The sequence below is a fragment of the Musa acuminata genome, chromosome BXJ2-2 (assembly GCF_036884655.1).
Source record: "Musa acuminata AAA Group cultivar baxijiao chromosome BXJ2-2, Cavendish_Baxijiao_AAA, whole genome shotgun sequence".
NCBI classification, from domain to species: Eukaryota; Viridiplantae; Streptophyta; class Magnoliopsida; order Zingiberales; family Musaceae; genus Musa; species Musa acuminata.
This window is the reverse complement of record NC_088339.1, coordinates 3512212-3526649: the sequence shown is the minus strand read 5'-3', so window position 1 is coordinate 3526649 and position 14438 is coordinate 3512212.

The window sequence follows — 14438 nt, the reverse complement described above, 5'->3', positions numbered from 1 at the left end:
TAAACGTAAACTGCAAAAAAACTCGTTCGTAAAAGCGCAGAAGACAGTTTGCAGTTATAAATAGAATCAAAACGTAAGTGTAAATCGTAATGTAGAGATCGTACGAAAACACCGATTTACGTTTGAATGCAGATTCGGAAAGAACAGAACTTAGAAACTTCTTCGTAAAAGCGCAGAGAGCAGTATTTATGTAGGAGGTTTGCAGTAATGATAAAGTGCTCAAAATGAAAGCAAACCAGAGATTTAGAGTGGTTCGGTCAGTCTTGACCTACTCCACTTTTGGCTTCCTCCACCGACGAGGTCACCGACGTCAACTAGAGGCCTTCCTTCAATAGGCGAAGGCCAACTGCCCTTTTACAGTTTCACTCCTTTTGACGGGCTCAGGAGACAACCCTTACAGAATCTTTCTCTCCTCTCTTTACAACTCAAGACTTGAAGAACAGAAAGAGGAGAACTTTTGGACTTAACACAAATTTGAGCTCTTAGAATCACAGAAAAGATCAGGAATTCGGTGTGGTTCTGTATCTTTTCAGTGCTGAATGGGTGGGGTATTTATAGGCCCCAACCCAGTTCAAATTTGGAGCTCAAAACGATCAAATCCCGGAATTCCGGGATCAAGCGGTTGCACCTCCTGACTGGAGAGGTTGCACCGCCTGGCAGAGCTCGAAGACTGAGCCTCTGGGCGGTGCTACCCCTGTCAGGGGCGGTTGCACCTCTCTGCCAGAGCTCGAAGACCGAGCTCAGGCGGTTGCACCGCCTGACTGGGGAGGTTGCACCGCCTGGCAGAGCTCGAAACTTGAGCTCTGGCGGTGCTACCTCCTGACAGAGGAGGTTGCACCGCCCAGTCTCGCTCGGAGATTGAGCCCTGGGCGGTTGCACCTCTCGGCTGGGGCGGTTGCACCGCCCAGTCTCGCTGGGAAACATAGCCTGGGCGGTGCTACCTCCCTGCCTGGGCGGTTGCACCTCCCACAGCAACCTGGGTCCGAATGGGTTGAACCATTCGACCCAACTTAAGTTCTTCAGGGGCCCAATTGCCCCAAGATTAAGCTAATGGGATCACCTCCCATTTCTAACTTAATCAAAGTGCTAACTATGATTATTTCCTAAGACATATTCTGCAGCTTGCTTCGGTGCGTCACTCGCTTCTTCCGGTGAGTTTCCGGCGAACTTCCGTCGATCATCCGATGAACCCTCGGTGATGCTCCTGCGGACTTCCGGCAAACTCCTGGACTGCGACGATCCACTTGACAAGTTCTGACGAGCTCCTTTGGCAAGCTTCTGGACTTCTCGGATTTGTTCCCGCAGAACCTCCGACGACCGTCCGAACTTCCGTCGAGCTCTCGAACTCCCAACGTGATCATTGTCATGACTCCGGCGCAACTCCTGCTGCATGTCTTACTTTCATCGTAGTTAATCTTGCATACTTATCTCAACACACTGATTAGACAAACAATTGTCAATTGACTTCATCATCAAAATCCGAGATTCAACAATCTCCCCCTTTTTGATGATGACAATCAATTGATACTGGAGTTAACCTTAACTCCCCCTGTCAATATGCCATACTTCTTGAATTTAAAAACTTTATAAATTCAAGAGACATATTCCTATTATGATTCCTATCATAATGTATCTCTTTGAAGATGATGTTAAGGCTTGACATACATTTTCAAATTTAACAAGTCTGAATGATTGTAATTGTAGCAAATCATCATATTGTAAGATATCGATATGTAAAGCTGTGAAGCAAGATTTTGATATCATTACATGATGTACACATTTCATCACATGGTAAGATGTCAGTTCGTACGATGCAATTTTTGTTTGATATCTTGATACAAGGCATATGGCAATCATATTTTTCTTGGTGATGCAAGTATGGCCTAATCATAGCATCAGTGATAGCAACCATATCATCAAACATATCAGCATCAGTGATCATATCATCATTAGTGATAGCAAACATATCAATTCATATATTAGCAAACATATCAATTCATATATTAGCAAACATATCAATTCATATATTTCTCCCCCTTTGTCATCAACAAAAAGCATGGTAGCATTCGCAAAAAGCATGGTAGATGTGATTCACAAAAAGGCTTGACATACATTGAATATCTCTTCTCCTTGTTATGTTATAGTTCGTTGCTTGAAGGAGGAAACTCATTTTTCAAAAGGTTTTCATAAGAGTGTACAGGAAAATCCTATTTCAAACCGAAAATAAGATGAACTTCTTACATGCATTCGGATATGAGTAAGCAACTGATTTTCAAAAACATTTGTCACATAATTTTCAACATGTTATTTGATCAAGTGATACCTAGGCATGTAATAGTAATCAATAATGTCCGAAAAATAATTTTAACTAGTTTAAGTATTCGGACACATCAACATTCCTAATTCTCTTCTTATGAAATCAAATTGTTCTTCACTTAGTGGTTTTGGAAAGATATCAGCTAGTTGATGTTTCGTATCAATGAATTCTATGATTACATCATGATTCGTAACATGATCTCGTATAAAGTGATGTCTAATATCAATATGTTTTGTTCTTGAGTGTTGTATAGGGTTCTTTGTTAAGCATATTACACTCGTGTTATCACATTTAATGGGAATATTTTTAAGATGAACTTTATAATCTTCTAAGGTATTTTTCATCCATACAACTTGTGCACAGCATGCACTTGCTGCAATATATTCAGCTTCGGTTGTTGATAGTGCAACCGAGTTTTGTTTCTTAGATGACCAGGAAACAAGGGCATGTCCTAAGAATTGACATGTTCCTGATGTGCTTTTTCTATCTAATCTACAGCCAGCGAAGTCCGCATCAGCATAAGTAATTAACTCAAGATTCTCTGATTTTGGGTACCATAATCCTAGATTTGTGGTACCATTAAGATATCTGAGTATTCTTTTAACTGTTTTCAGATGAGATATCTTAGGGTTTGATTGAAATCTAGCACAAAGTCCTACACTGAACATGATGTCTGGTCTAGTTGCAGTGAGGTAAAGTAAACTTCCTATCATACCCCTATAAGTTTTTTGATCGAAGCTTTCTCCACTTTCATCAATTTCTAACTTAGTGGAGGTGCTCATAGGAGTGTTAATAGCTTTTGAGTTATTCATATTAAACTTCTTTAGTAAATTCATAGCATATGTAGTTTGACTAATAAAGATGCCATTGCTTAGTTGTTTGATTTGTAAACCTAAGAAGAATGTTAACTCTCCCATTAAACTCATTTCGAATTCAAGACTCATAGTTTTAGCAAAAGATTCACATAGAGATTCATTCGTAGAACCAAAGATAATATCATCAACATAAATTTGAACAATGAGAAAATTGTTTTCAAAGTTCTTGATGAATAATGTAGTATCAACCATGCCTTTTATGAAATTATTTTCAATAAGAAAAGAACTAAGTCTCTCATACCAAGCTCTTGGAGCTTGTTTTAAACCATAGAGAGCTTTAGTTAATCTAAACACATGATTAGGGAGACTATCATTTTCAAATCCAGGAGGTTGTTCAACATAGACTTCTTCGGAAATAAAGCCATTAAGAAAAGCGCTTTTAACATCCATTTGAAATAATTTAAAATTATTCCTACTAGCGTAGGCAAGGAGTATTCTTATGGCTTCCAATCGAGCCACAGGAGCGAAGGTTTCTTCATAATCGATACCTTCTTCTTGGTTGAAACCTTTGGCTACTAATCTAGCCTTGTTTCTAACCACGATACCATTTTCATCTTGCTTGTTTCTAAAGACCCATTTAGTACCAATTACTAAATGGTCATTTGGCCTAGGAACAAGCGTCCACACCTCATTTCTCTCAAATTGATTCAATTCATCTTGCATTGCGATAATCCATGAATCATCTTTCATGGCTTCATCAACACATTTGGGTTCAATTTTGGAGAGAAAGGCGGCGTTGGCACAAAAATTTTTAAAAGAAGATCGTGTTTGAACCCCCTTTGATGTGTCTCATAATATTAGCTCCTTAGGATGAGCATCTACATACTTCCAATCCTTGGGTAAGGATGTTTCGGAAGTGGATGCATCCAAGTTGCTAGTTGGAGAAGGGGTTTCATTTAAATTTAAGGAATCAAAATTAACATCATCATCAAGATTAATTTTCTTAATTTCGGAAATCTCATAGAAAACAACATGAATGGATTCTTCAATAATTAAAGTTCTTTTATTGAAGATACAAAAAGCTTTATAAACCGAAGAATAACCAAGAAAGATTCCTTCATCGGATTTAGCATCAAATTTTCCTAAGTTATCCTTTTCATTTAAGATAAAACACTTACACCCAAAGACTTTAAAATATGAAACATTGGGTGTTTTGTTATTCCATAACTCATAAGGAGTTTTGTTGAGTAAGGGTCTTACTAGTACTCTATTCAAAATATAGCATGCAGTGTTTACGGCTTCGGCCCAAAAGTATTTGGGTAGGCTATGTTCATTCAACATGGTTCTTGCCATTTCTTGTAGATTTCGATTTTTTCTTTCTACTACCCCATTTTGTTGAGGATTTCTTGGAGTAGAGAAATTATGGTTGTATCCATTGAGTTCACAGAATTCTTGGAAATCATGGTTTTGAAATTCTCCACCATGATCACTTCTTATTGACGAAATCATAGAACCCTTCTCATTTTGAATAAGTTTACAAAACTTGGTAAAATATCTAAAGCATTCATTTTTTTGTTTTAAGAAGTAGGTCCATGTATATCTGGTATAGTCATCAACAATGACAAAGGCATATTTGCTACCTCCTAGACTTGATGAAGAGATTGGTCCGAACAAGTCCATATGGGTCAATTGTAAGGGCCTAGAGGTGCTTATTTGATTTTTAGTCTTGAAACTACCCTTAATTTGTTTACCTAATTGGCAAGCATCACATACATTATCTTTGATGAACTTGATATGAGGAATTCCTCTTACAAGTTCTTTAGATGATATTTGAGTGATTAGTTTCATACTAGCATGACCTAATCTTCTATGCCATAGCCAAGCATCCTCATTTAAAACCGAAAAACACATTTCATTACACAAATCATTGATGTCAATAGTGTATATGTTATTTTGTTTTAATGCAATCATAGACATGTTTTTATGGGGTTTTTCAATGATACAAGCATTAGATTCGAATTTGACAATGTATCCTTTATCACATAATTGACTAATGCTCAAGAGGTTATGTTTTAAACCATCAACTAACAAAACATCTTCAATAAAGAAGTTGGATTTGTTACCTATGGTTCCTTTGCCAATGATTTTACCCTTGTTGTTGTCTCCGAAGGTAACATAGCCTTCATCTATGCTAGTGAGCTTAGAGAATTGAGATGGATCTCCGGTCATATGCCTTGAGCATCCACTATCAAGGTACCATCTCTTGCTCCTAGCTTGGGATGGTGTGGGTTTCTACAAGAAAGGATAATTTTTAGGTACCCATTTGCTTTTGGGTGCCTCAAAGATAGATCTACATTGTTTATCATGTTGCATAGAGTTTATCATGGTTCCTTTAGGAACCCAAATCAATTTGTTTGGACTAATTTTCTTGAATGGACAATAATGTGTCTTGTGTCCAATTTTGCAACAAAAGTTGCATTTTGCTTGGTGTTGAACATGTAAGATGGAGCCTTTTATAAAGGTGGTTGGATTTAGGTGAGGACTTCTCACAAATCCAATTCCACTTCTTTTTGGAACGTGACCCTTATTTGCAAGGATCATGTTCAATGACTTGCTACCAACCTCGAATTTCTTCAAGGTGTCCTTGAGTAGCAGGTTTTCTTTTTGGAAAGTTTCTAAATCATGACATTTGATACATGAATTTAAACTATCATGATGTTCAACTTTTAACTTGTCAAAATCACAAGTAAGACTATCATGCATCTTTTTCAGCAATTTGTATTTTCTATTGATACTCTTGCATTCATCAAATAAGTCATTGAAAGCATTTAATAATTCATCGAAAGATAAATCAGCATTTAATGAATTCGTTACCTCCTCTCCGATGGCCATTAAGGCGTAATGAGCAACATGCTCGGTGTTGAACTCCTCTTCCTCAGATGCGCTCGAATCATCCCATGTTGCTTTGAGCGCCTTCTTCTTTGTTGTTCTCTTTTTGGCTTGGGGACAATCACTCTTGTAGTGTCCCGACTTTTTGCACTCATAGCAAATAACTTGATCCTTCTTGGGTTCAAGTTTATTTTTAGTATCATTCTTAAACTTGTTTCTTTTAATGAATTTTTTAAATTTTCTTGTTAGAAGTGCCAAGTCATCGTCACAGTCCTCATCAATTGAGTTTTCTCTCAAGTGATCTTCCAAAGTTCTAAGTGCCATATCCTTCCTGTTCTTTGGAAGGATGTCTTCTTGCTCTTCATGAGCTTTGCAAGTCATCTCGTAGGTCATTAATGACCCAATTAGTTCTTCAAGAGGGAAGTTGTTTAAATCTTTTGCCTCTTGAATAGCAGTGACTTTAGGATCCCAACTCTTAGGAAGGGATCTTAGTATCTTATTTACGAGCTCAAAATCCGAAAAACTTTTTTCGAGTCCTTTTAGACCGTTGACAACATCCGTGAAGCGGGTAAACATGTCGCCAATAGTCTCGCTCGGTTTCATCCGAAAAAGTTCAAAAGAGTGTAACAAAAGATTGATTTTTGACTCTTTCACTCTACTTGTGCCTTCATGAGTCACTTCGAGTGTGTGCCAAATATCAAATGCAGTTTCACAAATCGAAACATGATTAAATTCGTTTTTGTCAAGTGCGCAAAATAAGGCATTCATAGCCTTTGCATTAAGAGCGAAAGCCTTCTTCTCCGAATCGTTCCAATCGATCATTGGAAGAGAAGACTTTGAAAAACCATTCTCAACAAGATTCCAGAGTTCAACGTCCATAGAAATAAGGAAGATCCTCATTCGGGTCTTCCAATAGGTGTAGTCCGTCCCATTAAACATGGGTGGACATGTAATGGAATGGCCCTCTTGGTTTCCGGCGTAAGCCATCTCTCTTGGATTTTAATCCGTTTGAGAGTTAACCGGGCTCTGATACCAATTGTTAGGATCGAGAGTACTAAGAGGGGGGGGGGTGAATTAGTGTAGCGGAAATCTTTCAGCGATTAAAAACGAAAGCTGCGTTCTTTTGATAAAAACTATTTTGATGCAAAAGCCGATTCTAAGATTACTTATGATTGAGTACAGTTTACGTCTAAACACAGTTTGCGTCTAAGCGCAGTTTACGCAGTTTGCGTATAAATGCAGTTTGCGTCTAAACGCAGTTTGCGTCTAAATGCAGATTGCGTCTAAGCACAGTTTGCATCTAAGTGCAGTTTGCGTCTTAGGCTCAGATTGCATCTAAGCGCAGTTTGCGTCTTAAGCGCAGATTGCGTCTAAGCGCAGTTTGCGTCTAAACACAGTTTTACGTCAAAACGTAGATTCGGAAAGATCTGAACTTAGACACTCGTTCGTAAAAGCGCAGAAGTCAGTTTGCAGTTATAAATGGAATCAAAACGTAGACGTAAACTACAGAGGAACTCGTTCGTAAAAGCGCAGAAATCAGTTTGCAGTTATAAACAGAATCAAGACGTAAACATAAACTGAAAAAAAACTCGTTCGTAAAAGCGCAGAAGACAGTTTGATTTGAATGCGTAAATAGAATCAAAACGTAAGTGTAAATCGTAATGTAGAGATCGTACGAAAACACCGATTTACATTTGAATGCAGATTCGGAAAGAACAGAACTTAGAAACTTCTTCGTAAAAGCGCAGAGAGCAGTAGCTATGTAGGAGGTTTGCAGTAATGATAAAGTGCTCAAAATGAAAGCAAACCAGAGATTTTGAGTGGTTCGGTCAGTCTTGACCTACTCGACTTTTGGCTTCCTCCACCGACGAGGTCACCGACGTCAACTAGTGGCCTTCCTTCAATAGGCAAAGGCCAACTGTCCTTTTACAGTTTCACTCCTTTTGACGGGCTCAGGAGACAACCCTTACAGAACCTTTCTCTCCTCTCTTTACAACTCAAGACTTGAAGAATAGAAATAGGAGAACTTTTGGACTTAACACAAATTTGAGCTCTTAGAATCACATAAAAGATCAGGAATTCAGTATGGTTCTGTATCTTTTCAGTGCTGAATGGGTGGGGTATTTATAGGCCCCAACCCAGTTCAAATATGGAGCTCAAAACGATCAAATCCCGGAATTCCGGGATCAGGCGGTTGCACCTCCTGACTGGAGAGGTTGCACCGCCTGGCAGAGCTCGAAGACTGAGCCTCTGGGCGGTGCTACCTCTGTCAGGGGCGGTTGCACCTCTCTGCCAGAGCTCGAAGACCGAGCTCAGGCGGTTGCACCGCCTAACTGGGGAGGTTGCACCGCCTGGCAGAGCTCGAAACTTGAGCTCTGGCGGTGCTACATCCTGATAGAGGAGGTTGCACCGCCCAGTCTCGCTCGGAGACTGAGCCCTGGGCGGTTGCACCTCTTGGCTTGTGCGGTTGCACCGCCCAGTCTTGTTGGGAGACAGCTTGGGCGGTGCTACCTCCCTGCCTGGGCGGTTGCACCTCCCACAGCAACCTGGGTCCGAATGGGTTGAACCATTCGACCCAACTTGAGTTCTTCAGGGGCCCAATTGCCCCAAGATTAAGCTAATGGGATCACCTCCCATTTCTAACTTAATCAAAGTGCTAACTATGATTATTTCCTAAGACATATTCTGCAGCTTGGTTCGGTGCGTCACTTGCTTCTTCCGGTGAGTTTTCGGCGAACTTCCGTCGATCATCCGATGAACCCTCGGTGATGCTCCTGCGGACTTCCAGCAAACTCCTGGACTGCGACGATCCACTTGGCAAGTTCCGACGAGCTCCTTTGGCAAGCTTCTGGACTTCTCGGATTTGTTCCCGCAGAACCTCCGACGACCGTCCGAACTTTCGTCGAGCTCTCGAACTCCCAACGTGATCATTGTCATGACTCCGACGCAACTCCTGCTGCATGTCTTACTTTCATCGTAGTTAATCCTGCACACTTATCTCAACACACTGATTAGACAAACAATTGTCAATTGACTTCATCATCAAAATCCGAGATTCAACATGACATCTATATGCTTTGACTTGGAATGAAACATTGGGTTTTTACACAAATGGATGACACTCTAGTTGTCACAATGCACCACATAATTTTCCTGTTTCAGCCCCAATTCTTGTAAGAATTCTTTCATCCATAACATTTCTTTGCATACCTCTGTAGCAGCAATATATTCTGCTTCTGTGGTAGAGAGAGCAATACACCTTTGTAACCTAGATTGCCATGACACAGCTCCCCCTGCAAAAGTAAGTACATAACCTGAAGTGGACTTCCTCGTATCTATATCTCTTGCCATATCTGTATCTGTGTAACCTGTCAATATAGGTGGTCCACCTCCAAAGCTTAAACAAACCTTAGAGCTCCCTTTGAGATATCTAAAAATCCACTTCACTGCTGCCCAGTGCTCTTTGCTTGGATTTGCAAGAAATCTGCTAGTAACACCCACTATATATGCGATGTCTGGCCTCGTACATACCATTGCATACATTAAACTTCCAACTGCTGAAGCATAAGGAACCTTTTGCATTTTCTCCTTCTCCTCATCACTTGACGGACTCTGTTCTGAGCACAACTTGAAGTGACCTGCAAGAGGAGAACCAACTGGTTTTGCATTGCTCATACTGAATCTTTCCAATACCTTCTCGATGTATTTCTTTTGCGACAACCAAATCTTCTTATTTTTCCTATCACGAGAAATCTGCATGCCTAGTATTTGCTTTGCTGGCCCCATGTCCTTCATTGCAAAAGACTCACTCAGTTCCTTCTTCAACCTGTCAATTTTAGACATATCTTTCCCAAGAATAAGCATGTCATCAACATAAAGTAAGAGAATAATAAAATCCTCACCAAACCATTTGATGTACACACAATGATCTAAAGCCGTTCTTTTGTATCCATTTTCTGTCATAAATGAATCAAACTTTCTGTACCACTGTCTTGGAGCTTGCTTTAGCCTATACAAGCTCTTCTTCAACTTGCAGACAAAATTATCTTTACCTTTGACTTTGAAGCCTTCTGGTTGCTCCATATAAATTTTCTCCTCCAAATCACCATGAAGGAAAGCTGTCTTCACATCTAATTGCTCAACCTCCAAGTCCTGGCTAGCAGCAATACCAAGAGCAACACGAGTAGAAGACATTTTAACAACAGGAGAAAATATCTCTTCAAAGTCAATACCTTTCTTTTGACCAAAGCCTTTCACAACCAATCTAGCTTTGTACTTTGGTTGAGAACAATATTCTTGAGTCTTCAACCTAAAAACCCACTTGTTCTTCAAGGCCTTCATTCCATTTGGTAGCAGCACCAAATCATAAGTGTGGTTCTTTTGAAGAGCATCCATCTCTTCCTGCATAGCAACTAACCACTTCTCTTTCTGCTCACTCTCAACTGCTTCCTGGTAACTCTCTGGTTCACCTACATCAGTAAGCATCACATACTCATCTGTAGAGTATCTTTTGGAAGGTTGACATTGTCTAGAAGATCTTCTCAACTGAGGTTCTGTGGGAACTTGCTCTCCTACTTCTTCTTGCTCAACATGTCCTGCAGGTAGATCAACATCAGGCTCTACACTATCTTCCTGCACATCTCCCCTATCACCATGATTTACTGGAGGAATAACTGGGTCACAATCTGCTAATCCTTCTGCAGAAGTCTTGGCCTGTGCCTTCTTCTTCAAATCCTCAAAGGTTTGATCCTCAAAGAAGACCACATCTCTGCTCCTGAACACCTTCTGCTTTTCTGGATCCCAAAGCCTGTAACCAAACTGATCATGTGAGTAACCAAGAAAAATACATTCTTTAGACTTACCAACCAGCTTGGACCTCTCATTATCTGGAACATGTGCAAATGCATGACAACCAAACACTCTCAAATGCCTGTAGGAAACATCTTTCCCTAACCATACATGCTCTGCAACATCACCATCTAGGGTTGTACATGGTGATAAGTTGATCACATCAACTGCAGTCCTCAAAGCCTCATCCCAAAACCTTTTGGGTAGCTTGGCCTGTGAAAGCATATATCTGATCTTTTCCATGATGGTGCGGTTCATCCTCTCTGCAATTGTATTATGCTGAGATGTACCAGGAACTGTCATCTCATGTTGGATCCCATGTGACCTGTAATAGTCATTAAATAATCCTGTATACTCACCACCATTATCTGATCTTATGCATTTCAATTTCCTTTCTGTCTCCCTTTCAACCCTGGCATGAAACTCTTTGAAGACATTAATAACCTGATCTTTAGTCTTCAAAGCATAAGCCCAAACTTTCCTGGAAAAATCATCTATAAAAGTGACAAAATAAAGTGCACCACTTATACCAAGAACATCAACAGATCCACCAGGAGTTTTTGTCCTCAAAGGACCACATACATCTGTATAGACACAGTCTAAGGCATGCATTTTTCTAGACAAAGCAGCACTAGCAAATGAAACTCTATGTTGTTTACCAGCCAAACAATCAATACAAGGGTTCAGATGTATACATCTGAGATCTGGTAATACCTCTCTCTTGGAAAGAGCTTGCAGCCCCTTCTCGCTCATGTGTCCCAATCGCCTATGCCACAACTCCATACTGAAGTCGTTCTCTGCAGCATTTAACTGCTCACCATAAGCTTTAGCCTACAACCTGTACAAAGTATGACATTTCTTTCCACTAGCTATAACAAGAGAACCCTTACTGAGCTTCCATTGCCCTCTATGAAATCTGCTTTCATACTCTTCATCATCTAGTCTTCCAACTGAAATTAAATTCAGCCTCAAGTCAACCACATGCCTCATATCCTTAAGTACCAACTTGCAGCCAAGGTTGGTCTTTAAATGGATATCACCCATGCCAATGATGTCTGCTGTGCCATAGTTGCCCATCTTCACAACACCAAAGTTTTCAGACCTGTATGTAGCAAAAAACTCTCTCCGAGGTGTAGCATGATAAGAAGCACCTGTGTCAATCACCCACTCAAGATCATGACATACACAAGAAAAAATATCATCAGAAGGAGACAAAATCAAATAATCACCACCCTGCACTATAGCTGTAGTATTATCCTTTGACTTTGTAGACTCCACTTCTTTTCCCTTTTTCTTGTTCTTCTTAGGTTGCTTACATTGGTTCTTGTAATGTCCTTTCTCACCACAGTTATAGCAAACAATATATTTTCTTGATCTTGACTTGCTCCTACCCATACGTGAATTGCTTCTAGACTTTGACCTTCCTCTGTTCTCTGAGATAAGTGCCTGTGAATCATTCTAAGATGTTGCCGAACTCTTTCTTCTCAACTCCTCATTCAACAAACTGCTTGTTACTTGACTCATAGTGACAATACCATCTGGCGCAGAATTACTAAGGGAAACCACCAGTGTCTCCCAACTTTCTGGTAATGAACTGAGAAGTAACAATGCCTGCAACTCATCATCAATAGATATTTTCATAGAGGATAACTGGTTAGTAATACTCTGCATTTAATTCAAATGCTCAGCAATAGAAGCACCCTCTCTATATTTTAGGTTCACAAGTTTTCTGATCAAAAAAGCTTTGTTGCCAGCTGTTTTTCTTTCATAGAGACTTTCCAATTTTTTCCAAAGAGAATATGCAGAAATTTCAGTAGAAACATGGTGAAAGACACTATCATCAAGCCATTGTCTAATAAACCCAATTGTTTTTCGATCTAACCTCTTCCACTCATCATCTGTCATAGTTGTAGGTTTTGCACTATCCCCCTGCAAAGGTCCATACAAATCTTTGCAATACAAGAGATCTTCCATTCTTGGTTTTTATATCATCCAATTGTTTCCATTCAAAATAATCATGCGAGAAACATTACTGGCCTCCATGTTCAAATACAAAAATTAAATCACCATAACCCCGCTCTGATACCAGTTGATGGGGATATAAAGAGGAATAACCTTTGTATATGAACAAATACTAGAAGACCATAATACGCAGCGGAATAAAATGGAAACACAATCAAATAGAACACCAAGATATACGTGGAAAACCCCTTCAATGTGAAGGGTAAAAACCACGGGGCAAACTAGAGATAATCCACTATGAGAATAATGAATATACAAATCTCAATCTCTTGCCCAAAACCCTAGCAACAACCACAAGAGAATAACTGGGATACAAGGATCACGTCACTGCCCACAATATCTAAAACCTCCCCAAGTAATCACAGCAAGAGTCTACTGTAGATTTGATCTAACTTGAGATGAGAACACTACTAGATGATTGAGAACAGTATCTCTACGTTGTTCTTGTCTTCTTCCCTTTCTTTCTCTTGTTTTTCTGCCTTGTTCTTCTCTCTTTGTTGCTACGAGGATGTCAACGTTGCTGCCCACGTTGCTGCCTCTTTTCTACATCTTTTCTGCATCTAAAACACAGCCCCCATACCCCCCTTATATTGATCTAGGGTTAGGTCAAAGGGGTGTGGGTTGTGGGCTGATAAAGCCCACCATGGGCTGAACCCACTTTGGGCTGCCAGCCCAACAGTTGAATCTCGTATTTTGATGATGAAACCACTTGATATGTGTTTATAATTTAAACTGCATTTTTAGTGATGTAGGTCTACTCAATTAGGATTAGACAGTTAACGCAGGAGGAATTGACGTTGCGCTGAAGGAGATCACGTTAGGATGGTAGAAGACTTCGGACGTCGGGCATCGGGCCAAGAGCGGAATTGCGCCAAGAATATCGGGGTTGCAGAGGTCAACCACCGATTGGGCAACAAGCCGCAAGAGAGGACGATACGCTGAAGAATCAGACGAAGCGCTAATCAATAACATGCTGGGCAACAGAATGTCAATTCGCGTTGTAATAATTGTCTAGATCAGAGTAGAGTTTTGGCTTGTGTGTGTAGGATTAACTACGATAACGACGAAGACATAAAGCGAAACAAAGTGTCGGAGTCAAGCGCAAAGGATTTGTTGTGAGTTTGAGAGTTCGACGGAAGTCCGAAGGTTCGTCCGGAATGCTGCCGGAAATAGCCGAGAATGAGTAGGGAGCTTGCCGAAGGGTTTTTCGGAAGCTCGCCGGAAGGTTCGTTGGAAGTTCATGGAGCTTGCCTAGAAAGATCGGAGCTTGCCGAAGAAGATCGTTGGAACTCGCCAAGATCAAATTGTGAAGTCTAGGAGCTTGCCGGGAGTCCGCAGAATGGTTTCCGAGAGTTCGTCGGAAGATCGTCGGAAGTTCGCCGGAAAAAGTCTTGACTTACAAACTTTGTAATAGCTTAGGAAATGTCTTTAAATTCATAGTTAGCACATTAATTAGGGTTAGGATTAGGTGTTAATCCTGTAACCCAAGTAGGGGCCAATTGGGCCCGAATTCAGACTGGTTTGGGCCAAGTTTGGAGCCCAACCAG